Source organism: Rhinopithecus roxellana, chromosome 2 (genome assembly GCF_007565055.1).
Source record: "Rhinopithecus roxellana isolate Shanxi Qingling chromosome 2, ASM756505v1, whole genome shotgun sequence".
NCBI classification, from domain to species: Eukaryota; Metazoa; Chordata; class Mammalia; order Primates; family Cercopithecidae; genus Rhinopithecus; species Rhinopithecus roxellana.
The window spans coordinates 36155940-36167635 of record NC_044550.1 but is presented as its reverse complement, the minus strand read 5'-3'; the positions used below and the strand labels follow the sequence as shown (position 1 = coordinate 36167635).

At 42.2% G+C, this 11696-nt stretch overlaps 1 pseudogene; it reads right to left on the bottom strand.

Annotated features, from left to right (window-relative positions):
* Window positions 1–10395: 10395 nt before the first annotated feature.
* Window positions 10396–11358, bottom strand: LOC104661695 (annotated as a pseudogene).
* Window positions 11359–11696: the final 338 nt, after the last annotated feature.

Genomic DNA, 11696 nt, shown 5'->3' with positions numbered 1-11696 from the left:
AGGAAGGGTATTTATTGAAGTGATTCAGGGGCATATCTGATAATCTAATTTCAGAATATAGAATCCTATTGCATAGGAAGTAGTCATCCAATAGCTACCCTTTTTGGGATCAGATGATCTCTCATCTCTGCTTCCATAGGTATGTCCATTTGTTCCTTCTCTATCTCATTCTTTTTTTTTTTTTTTTATGCTTTTTGTGAAAACTGTCATGTATCTCATTTTTTTTTTTTTTTTGGAGACAGAGTCTCGCTCGTTGCCCAGGCTGGAGTGCAGTGGCGCGATCTCAGCCCACTGCAAGCTCCGCCTCCCGGGTTTAAGCAATTCTCCTGCCTCAGCCTCAGCCTTCTGTCTTCTTTAGGTAGAAGAAGGCTAAAGAAAGCAGAAACAGGCTGGGTGCAGTGGCTCATGCCTGTAATCCCAGCACTTCGGGAGGCTGAGGCAGGCGGGTCTCCTGAGGTCGGGAGTTCAAGACCAGCCTGACCAACATGGAGAAACCCTGTCTCTATTAAAATACAAAATTAGCCAGATGTGGTGGTGCATGCCTGTAATCCCAGCTACTTGGGAGACTGAGGCAGGAGAATCGCTTGAACCCGGGAGGTGGAGGTTGCAGTGAGCCGAGATCGTGCCATTGCTCTCCAGGCTGGGCAACAAGAGTGAGACTCCATCTCAAAAAAAAAAAAAAAGCAGAATCAAGGAACAAAAAGAGAATTGGTTGTTACAGAGTTACTTTCCTTACAGGGTTAAAACAGAGGAGACTTCCTTATGCTGGCTCAGGTAAACTGGGCCCCTTCTAATTGGTTGCTGTGAATTGAATCTCCTGTTGTTTATTTTTAGTGTTTTTTAAATGTTTTTATTCAAACAGATTTTGACAGATCTATTTTTTTAAAAAAACTGGCCTTGTTTAAAGAAACTTTGTTAATCTTATGAGGTAAGAATCCTTTTTTCTTTGAGCAATTTAATGGTTTTATCACATAACTGATTGCTACTATGCATAAAGTTTAAAACATATACCTCTTTTTTTCTTTCTTTCTTTTTTGAGACAGTCTTGCTCTGTTGCCCAGGCTGTAGTACAGTGGCACGATCTCAGCACACTGCAACCTCTGCCTCCCAGGTTCTAGAGTTTCTCCTGCCTCAGCCTCCCAAGTATTTGGGATTACAGGTGCCTGCCACCACACCTGGCTAATTTTTGTATTTTTTAGTAGAGATGGGGTTTCACTATGTTGGCCAGGCTGGTCTTGAACTCCTGACCTCAGGTGATCCACCTACCTCGGCCTCTCAAAGTGCTGGGATTACAGGTGGGAGCCACCAAGCCCGGCCTAAAACACACGTATCTGAAGAGATGACCCACACATTAATTTGCAATAGAAAAATAAATCAGTTAATGGAGTTTACTGAATTAACTCACTGAACTAATTTGACAGCTTAAACTATAGTAGTCAAGCAAAATCTCTGTGGAATTCGTATTTACATATTAAACATTCCTGAGTTAAGGGAGAAAAAATAGCTTGGCTTTATAGCTTCAGGGAAATACTGCTAAGTAAATTTAGGAGACTTCCAAAGGTAGAGCCAAAGGGGGAAAACCATAGAATTATCACACTTTTCTGATAATTGGAGCTCGAACAAACTCTTGGGACATAAGCTGCATAATTCTGTCCCAAAGACTAGTTCCTCTTGAGGGTCCAGGTCTTCCTGGACCTTGAAAATAAAGGGTAGAGTTTTCACCTCAGGTTGGAAATCGGAAATCAGATTTTAAGGTGTGAGGGAGGTGTAAGTCAGCCAAGGACACAGAGTTCTTCAGAACCAAGCTTTCCCAGGACATGAATCATATTTATTTTAGGCATAAAACTTTCTAGCTCCAAATGGGAGAAAACTTCTTTCTTACTTTATAAAGAATGTCACTCTCTGCCAGAATGTTAGGAAGCTACAGAGTAGACCCAGTCCTGAGGCTCCGTGGCCCATTTGCAGAGTTCTCCTTCTTAACCTGCTATCAACGGTCTACCTGGCCCTATGCCAACCCCAGCTTCTCAGTCCTGCTGTTGTGTGTAAAGGCAAAAGCATGTCTGGGGTGTAGGCTGCATTCTCCAGTGAGTTTGTTTACCTGCTCCAGGTAAGTCAATATGTCCCAAGAGAATCCTTGGGACACAGAAAGCATATGGTGCCATTTGAATGCAGCCCTGCTGTAGGCCTGCCTCAGAATCTTATTAGACAATACCATAGCCCTTTGCTTCCTGAAAATGTTCCTGCATGGATTTTAAAGCGGTAACATGACCTTATTAATTTTAGTTGTAAACTCGAGCACATACAGATGGTCTATTTAAACCATAATAAACCTATGCTACACTGTAGGGTTGTGTTCATTTATGCGGTTGCATTTTACCATAGTGTTGTAAAGTTAAATTCCAGGCTATCGAATGAAAATTTCCAAATGTGAGATCCTGTTTTTGCTTTGCTTTTCTTTATTTTTTTTCTTTGAGCCAAGATCTTACTCTGTCACCCAGGCTGGAGTGAAGTGTTGCAATCACAGCTCACTGCAGCCTCAACCTCCTAGGCTCAGTCTGTCCTCCCACCTCAGCCTCCTGAGTAGATGGGACTACAGGTGCACATCACTGTCAGGTCTTCGAACCAGAGTGACTCTATCTGGAGTGAGGACTAGGAAAACGGGGCTGGGACTTGCTTGGCTGCATACCCAGAAAGTTAGGTATTCCTAGCCTCTAGATGTTTACAATTAAGGGAACAGATTGATAATGTTTACTAAAAAGACCCAGACTTGGGAGTGTCCTGATATCCCGATATCTTGAAAACAGAAGCATTTTTTTTATTTCTGAATTTTTAATAGAGACAGGGTTTCACCATGTTGCCCAGGCTGGTCTCAAACTCCCGAGCTCAAGTGATCTCCCACCTCAGCCTCCCAAAGTGCTTGGATTACAGACATGAGCTGCTGAGCCTGGCCAGTTTGTCTGTTTTTTTTTTTTTTTTTCTTTAATGCTATGAAATTATTTGTACATTGTAGGTACTCAATAACTATTGAATTTATTATTTAATTAATACTTAAAAGTTAATCTGATTGAAATTGCTTATATTCAAAGAATCTTAAATAATTCAAGTATGTGCAGCGTAATCCATTTTGTTTCAAAAAATTATTTGTGCTTATAAAAAAGGCTGGAAGTATATTTAAAAAAATTAGAAGTGATTATCACTGGAGAGTGGTGTTATTGGTGATTTGAATTTTCTTTGTTGGAGAAGTTAAATTGTTCCTCTTTGCAGATGAAATGATTTTATATTGAAAAAACCCTAAAGACTCCACCAAAAACAAAACAAAACAAGTGTTAGATCTAATAAACAAATTCAGTAAAATTGCAGGATAAAAAATCATCATAGAAAAGTTGGTAGCATTTCTATACACCAATAGCAAACTGTCTGAAAAACAAGTTAAGAAAACAATCCCATACATAATAGCTACAAAAAATTGAAATACTTAGGAATAAATTTAACCAAAAATGTGAAAGATCCCTACACTAAAAACTATACAGCACTGATGAAAGAAATTGAAGAAGACACAAATAAATGGAACGATACCCTGTGTTCATAGATTGCAAAAGTTAAGATTGTTAAAATGTCCATACTACCCAAAATGAACTATAGATTCAATGCAATCCCTATCAAAATACCAATGACATTCTTCACAGAAATAGAAAATACAATCCTAAAATTTGTATAGAACCACAAAAGGCACCAAATAGCCAAAGCAATTTGAGCAAAAAGAGTAAAGCTGGAGGCATCAGACTTCATGATTTCAAAATAAGCCGCAAAGTTATAGTAACCAAAACAGCATGAAAACAGGTGTATAGAACAATGAAACAAAATAGAGACCTCAGAAGTAAATCCATACATTTATAGCCAACTGATTTTCGACAAAGGCACCAAGGGCACACAATGCAAAGGACAATCTCTTAAAAAAATTTTGTTGGGAAAACTGGATATCCACATGCAGAAAAATGAAATTAGATCCTTATCTCCTATCATATACAAAAATCACTCAAAGTGTATTAATAACTTAAACGTAAGATCTGAAACAATGAAACTAGTAGAAGAAAACATAAGAGGAAACTCCATGACTTTGGTCTGTGTAAGAATGTTTTGGATATTACCACAAAAGCAAAGGCAACAAGAGCAAAAATAGATGGATAGAATTACATGGAACAAAAAGCTTCTGTACAGCAAATGAAACAGCAGAGTGAAGAGATAACTTATAGAATGGATGAAAATATTTGCAAACTATGTATCTGATAAGGGATTAATATCCAAAATGTATATACAAGGAACTCAATTCAATAGCCAAAAAAAAAAGCAAGTAACCCTGTTAAAAAATGGGCAAAAGACATAGAAGACATACAAGTTGCCAATAGGTATATGAAAAATGCTCAGCACCAGTAATCATCAGGGAAATGCAAATCAAAACCACAATGGGATATCACCTGACACTTGTTAGCATGACTATTATCAAAAAGACAAAAGCGTTGGCAAAACCATACAAAAGAATAAAATCATGTCCTTTGCAGCAGCATGGATGCAGCTGGAGACCATTATCCTAAGTGAATTAATGCAGGAACAGAAAACCAAATACTGCATGTTCTCACTTATAAATGGGAGCTAAACACTGAGTACACACAGACACAAAGATGGGAACAGTAAACACTGGGGATTCCAAAAGTGGGGAGGAAGGGAAGGGGAGAAGAGCTGAAAAACTACCTGTCAGGTATTATGTTCACTACTTGGGTGACAGGATCATTAGGCACCCAAACCTCAGCATCATGCAATATACCCGTGTCACAAACCTGCACATGTCTGCACATGTACAATGTACCCCTGAACTGAAAAAAAGGTGGCCAGAATATAGAGAAAAGAGAACACTTACGCACTGTTGGTGGGAAGGTAAACCAGGACAACCGCTATGGAATACAGTGTGGAGGTTCTTCAAAAAAGTACAAGTAGAACTACACTGTGATCCAGCAACCCTGCTATTGCGAATCTACTCAAAGGAAAGGAAATCATTATATATAGAAGAGACATCTGCATCCTCATGTTTATTTCAGCATTATTCACAATAGCCAAGACATAGAATCAACCTAGTTGTCCATCAATGATGAATGGATAAAGAAAATGTGGTTTACGTACACAATGGAATATTATTTAGTCATACAGAGGAGCAAAGTCCTGTCATCTGTGACAGCATGGATGAGCCTGGAAAACATGTTAAGTGAAATAAGTCAGGCACAGAAAGATAAATACTGCATAATCTCACTCATATGTGGAATCTAAAAAACCTAATGGTTACCAGAGGCTTGAGCGGTTAGGAGGAGGGAGCGGATGCGGAAATGTTGTATAATTACAGTTAGAAAGTTGAGACCAGGCATGGTGGCTTACACCTATAATCCCAGCACTTTGGGAGGCATGCTGATTGCTTGAGTCCAGGAGTTTGAAACCAGCCTGGCCAACATGGCAGAACCCCATCTCTGTAAAAAATACAAAAATTAGCAAGGCGTGGTGGCGCATGCCTGTACTCCCAACTACTCAGGAGGCTGAGGTGGGAGGATCACTTGAACCTGGGAGGTGGAGGTTGTAGTGAGTGGAGGTTGCACCAATGCATTCCAGAGTAAGACCTTGCCTAAAAAAAAAAAAAGTGTAGAATATGCAAGTAAACAGAGACAGAATAGTAAAATATATAGCAACAAATCATAGATAAGTGATTGTCTGGGCCAAGGGTTGGGAAGGAGAGAAATTGAAAATAATTGCTGATAGTTATGGAGTTTCTTTCTTGGGTGATGAAAATGCTCTAAAATGGATTGTGGTGATGGTCATCCAACTCAGTGACATACTAAAAAGCACTGGATTACACACTTTAAATAGGTGAATTACATGTGAATTGTATCTCAATAAAGATGCCATTTTCTGTTTTTTTATTTCAACTTTTATTTTGATACAAGGGGTTCATGTGCAGATTTGTCACATGGAAACATTGCATGATGCTGAGGTTTGGAGTGTGACTCCAGTCACCCTGGTAGTGAGCATAGTATCCAATAGGTAGTTTTTAAAATTTTTTTTTTCTTTTTTTGGAGACGGTGTCTTGTTCTATCACCCAGGCCGGAGTGCAGGGGCACAATCTTGGCTCACTGCAATCTCAGCTTCCCAGGTTCAAGTGATTCTTGCACCTCAGCCTCCCGAATAGCTGGGTTTACAGGCATGCGCCACCACGCCTGGCTAATTTTTTAATTTTTATTAGAGATGGGGTTTCACCATGTTGGCCAGGCTGGTCTCGAACTCCTAGGCTCAAGCAATCCACCCACCTCAGCCTCCCAAAGTGCTGGGGTTACAAGGGTGAGCCACCGTGCCTGGCCTCTAATAGGTAGTTTTATTGATTGATTTATTTTTTATTTATTTATTTATTTATTATTATACTTTAAGTTCTTGGGTACATGTGCACAACGTGCAGGTTTGTTACATATGTACACATGTGCCATGTTGGTGTGCTGCACCCATTAACTTGTCATTTACATTAGGTATATCTCCTAATGCTATCCCTCCCCCCTCCTCCCACCCCACAAGAGGCCCCGATGTGTGATGATCCCCTTCCTGTGTCCAGGTGTTCTCATTGTTCAATTCCCACCTATGAGTGAGAACATGCGGCGTTTGGTTTTCTGTTCTTGCGATAGTTTGCTGAGAATGATGGTTTCCAGCTGCATCCATGTCCCTACAAAGGACATGAACTCATCCTTTTTTATGGCTGCATAGTGTTCCATGGTGTATATGTGCCACATTTTCTTCATCCAGTCTGTCACTGATGGACATTTGGGTTAGTTCCAAGGCTTTGCTATTGTGAATAGTGCCACAATAAACATACGTGTGCATGTGTCTTTATAGCAGCACAATTTATAATCCTTTGGGTATACACCCAGTAATGGGATGGCTGGGTCAAATAGTATTTCTAGTTCTAGATCCTTGAGGAGTCGCCACACTGTCTTCCACAACTGGTTGAACTAGTTTACAGTCCCACCAACAGTGTAAGAGTGTTCCTATTTCTCCACATCCTCTCCAGCACCTGTTGTTTCCTGACTTTTTAATGAAATAGGTAGTTTTAAACCCACTCCTGCTTCCTCCACCCTCTGGTAGTCCACAGTACCTATTGGTTCCACATTTATGTCCATATGTGCTCAATGTTTACCTTCCACTTCTAAGTGAGAACATGCAGTATTTGGTTTTTTGTTCCTGTATTAATTTAAATAAAGCTGCTTTTAAAAAGCAAATAAATTTTCTTCTTTGGTTATAATACTTCTGGAATTTTCTACAGTAACCATATATCATTCTTGTAATCAAATAGAAATAAATACCTTTAGGCTGGGCATAGGTGGCTCATGCCTGTAATCCCAGCACTTTGGGAGGCTGAGGTGGGTGGATAACCTGAGGTCAGGTATTCGAGACCAGCCTAGCCAACATGGTGAAACACCATCTCTACTAAAAATACAAAAATTAGTTGGGTATGATGGCGCATGCCTGTAGTCCCAGCTACTGTGGAGGCTGAGGCAGGAGAATTGCTTGAACCTGGGACGCTGGAGGTTACAGTGAGCCGAGATTGTACCACTGCACTCCAGCCTAGGCAACAGAGTGACACTCCACCTCAAAAAAATAATTTAAAAAAAAAAGGTTGGGCACAGTGGCTCACACCTGTAGTCCCAGCACTTTGGGAGGCCGAGGCAGGAGGATCACAAGGTCAGGAATTTGAGACTAGCCTGGCCAACATGGTGAAACCCTATCTCTACTAAAAATACAAAAATTAGCTAGGCGTGATGATGGGCACCTGTAATGCCAGCTACTCGAGAGGCTCAGGCAAGAGAATTGCTTGAACCTGGGAGGTGGAGGCGCAGTGACCCAAGATCACGCCACTGCATTCCAGCCTGGGAGACAGAGCAAGACTCCATCAAGGAAAAAAAAATATATATATATATATATGTGTGTGTGTGTGTGTGTGTGTGTGTGTGTGTGTGTGTGTGTGCACGCGCGCGCATATATATATATATGTATGTATGTATGTATGTATGTACCTATTTATTTCTTTTGAGATAGGCTCACTCTGTCACATGCTGGAGTGCAGCTCCACAGAAGCCTTGACGTCCCAGGCTCAGGTGATCCTCCTACCTCTGCCTCCCATGTAGCTGGGACTACAAGCATGTACTACTATGCCCAGCTAACTTTTAATTTTTTTGTAACTTTCTCAAATTTAAATTGAAAAAATTTGTTTTTAAATTTTTTTGTAATTTTTAAACATTTAATTTTGTAAAATTTAATTTTTTTTTTTTTGGAGACAGAGTCTCGCTCTGTCCCCCAGACTGGAGTGCAGTGGCATGATCTCAGCTCATTACAAGCTCCACCTCCCAGGTTCACGCAATTCTCCTGCCTCAGCCTCTCTAGTAGCTAGGACTACAGGCACCAGCCACCATGCCTGGCTTTTTTGTGTATGTGTGTTTTTAGTAGAGACGAGGTTTCACCATGCTAGCCAGGATGCCCAGCCAAAATTTAATTTTTAAATTTTCTGTAGGTCTCACTATGTTGTCAAGGCTGTTCTCAAACTCCTGGGTTCAAGCAAACCTCTTGCCTTGGCCTCCCCAAAGTGCTGGGATTGCAGGTGTGAGCCAACAGGCCCAGGCAGAGTATCTTTATTTTTAAAGTACTGACTAGCATCAGCCAGACCTAATAAAACTCAGCATTCTTTTTCATCTCTTGGCTCCCCACCCCTTTTCTCAGAGTGGCATTGCCAAACCTTTTTTACTCGTCTTAAGCATTTGTGCTGGATTAATTCCCCATCACTGCTACTCTGCTCTGTGCCCTAGGTATCTGATCGTACAGATGCTACAACCTGGCTCCCTTGCCCTCTGGCTTCCAGATGGGTTCAGCTATTGGCTTTAGCCAAAATCCTGAGGGTGAGAGGAGAGTGAGGTCAGATTATTTATTCCTGTAGCTCCCTCCCTGTCAGGTTCCTGCAAATTGGCTATATGCCTCTATCTGAAGGCCACAGATCCCATCTTCTTCAAAGCTTTCCCTGGGTCCCAGTGACTGCTTCTCCTCTTGCTTCTTTGGGCTTAGGGATGGTACCAGTTACCTACTATTACTTGTTCTGGGGTAATTAATTATCTCTTATATTCTTCCTCATCCTTGCTCACAATTCTATACAAAATCTGTTCAAATTCAAGCGTTCCATATCTTTTCTGTCGGGTTCACCACCAAGACAGCATTCAACTCCATCATCTTCCATTCACTGTCAGCAAATGACCTTGCCTCATTCTTTATTTTTACATAGAAGGTTGAGGCCTTCCTCAAATGGTTGTACAACATCAGTTCACTAAAAGTAGTCTCTACGTAGGGCCAGGTGCGGTGACTCACACCTGTAATCCCAGCACTTTGGAAGGCAGAGGCAGGCAAATCACTTGAGGTCAGGAGTTCAAGACCAGCCTGACCAACATGGTGAAATCCCATCTCTACTAAAAAATACAAAAATTAGCCGCGCATGATGGTGGGTGCCTGTAATCCCAACTATTGGGGAAGCTGAGGCAGGAGAATCGCTTGAACCCTGGAGGCGGAGGTTGCAGTGAGCCGAGACTGCGCCACTGCACTTCAGCCTGGGTGACAGAGGGAGACTCCGTCTTAAAAAAAAGTAGTCTACTTCTCTTCTTGATCTCTCAGAGCACAGGACACAGCTTGTTCATGGCAGGGCACAACCCTGATTTCCTCTGACCTCTAAGGACATCTTTCCCTCATTAGCTCATCTCCGCTCTTGCATACCTTAACTCTCGATGCTGCGGAAGTCTCGAACCTTGGTTTGCCCTCATGATAATTTTTTTTTTTAAACGAAGGCTTATCAGTTTTTTTAAACCACTTTATTACTTTTATTCAGATAATTTTTCAAACATGTACTTGCTGTCCTAATCATTTAATTAAACTCCAGTCCTTTATCTTTTCGACCAGATGCTACATATTTTATGTGGATTTCCAGTTGTCTCTTCAAACCCAGTATCACTTCATCCTTCCTCTCATTTTCCCTCCAGTTAGATTTTCTCCCATCATGTATTTTTCTTTTTTGGAATTCAGATTTATTGATTTCCATCGTGTTGACTTTAAAAATGGCATGAAGCTGACTGCAAGAAAGGGAACTGCTCATTTTAAGTTAAAATTAAGCTAATGATGAAAGTACATCACCTCTGGCTTCAGTCACCACATCGCCTTAGATTGAGTATAGATTTTTTGTGAACAAAGTTCTAGAACTTTGAAATCCAGGGATGCTGCAGGCCTCTCCCCACAACGTCCTTCACTTTGGGTCAGTCTCCTGGGCCAGAGGTGAAAGTGCTTTCAAAAATACTGCCCTTTCCCCAGCACAGTGTCTTTGCATCCACATACTGAGTTGGAACCCAGTACACCCAGTAGTCAGTAGTAAGACGCTTCCGTGGGGCCCAACTGAAGCGCCGTCATGCGGTGGTCTTCGCGTCCTTCCATAGGTTCACTGACCACATTTTTTATGGACCATGGGCAATTTCTCAGTCTGTTCTTTAGTGCCAATCCACAGCTGGTCTTGTTCTAGTTTAAAGGTGAATCTCACTTTCCTCCGGACTTATTGTACATGACGGACAGGGGTACCTTTGGTAGGCGCTCCTGGGCCCGCTTAACAGATGGCATCACATCTTTGGGTTTTCCTTTATCCAACACTTTCCTGTGTTGTTTCTGCCTGCAGAGAGGCTCCTTCTTGTTGTCTTCGGCCTTTGCATCCGGCTGCGCAGCATCTTTGGGTGTGTTTACTGCTAAAATATCATTGGTGGTGGAGCCAACCACCAAGATCTTGGCCCCACTAGTCACTTTTATTTCTCTCAATATCTTATCCTCAGGGACGAGTCCATTACACATGACTTTCTGTATGGCAGGCGGGAGACCTGTAATCAGGGGATCTTCTGTTTCAGTTCGGAGCCTGTGCTGTCCAGGGGGAACTTCACGTCGTGCTTGGTCTTGTTCCAGATGATCTTCAGGTCCACCAGCTCCCTGTCTGCGCCGCTGCCCGCGTCTTTGCGGTTGCTGACGGAGGCCTGGGACACGGGGTCACCAGGGATCTAGGCTGGGGCCGGCTGCAACCTGCAGGCTGCCTCGCTGCAGGCTGCCTCACGGGGTGCCGGAGTCCTCGGTCCCCGCCCCCGCCCTCGCCGCGGCTTCTGCCTCCAAGCAGTTGAGGGGCCGTGCCGGCGCCTCGGTCGCCATGGTCTTAGCCTCCGTGTCCATGCCAGGTTCCTCCATGCCATCCGGGTCCCCGGCCGCTGCCATGATGGTTGTGTACCAGATTTTCTCCCATGTTGTATGTTTTCCAGTGGTACCTATGTTCTCTTTGGCTCAAGAGTTTAAAACATTGAAATTTTGTTTTTGTTTTTGTTTTTGTTTTTTTGGAGACAGGGTCTCCCTCTGTCACCCAGGCCTGAGAACAGTGGCGTAATCATAGCTCACTGCAGCCTCGAACTCCTGGGTTCAAGTGATCCTCCTGCCTCAGCCTCCCAAAATACTGGGTTTACAGGTGTTAGTCACCATGCCCAGCCGATATTATTTTTTTAATGCTTCTATTTTCTGTGCTCCTCAACTCCAATTACTTATTGAATTCCACATTTTTTTCTTCA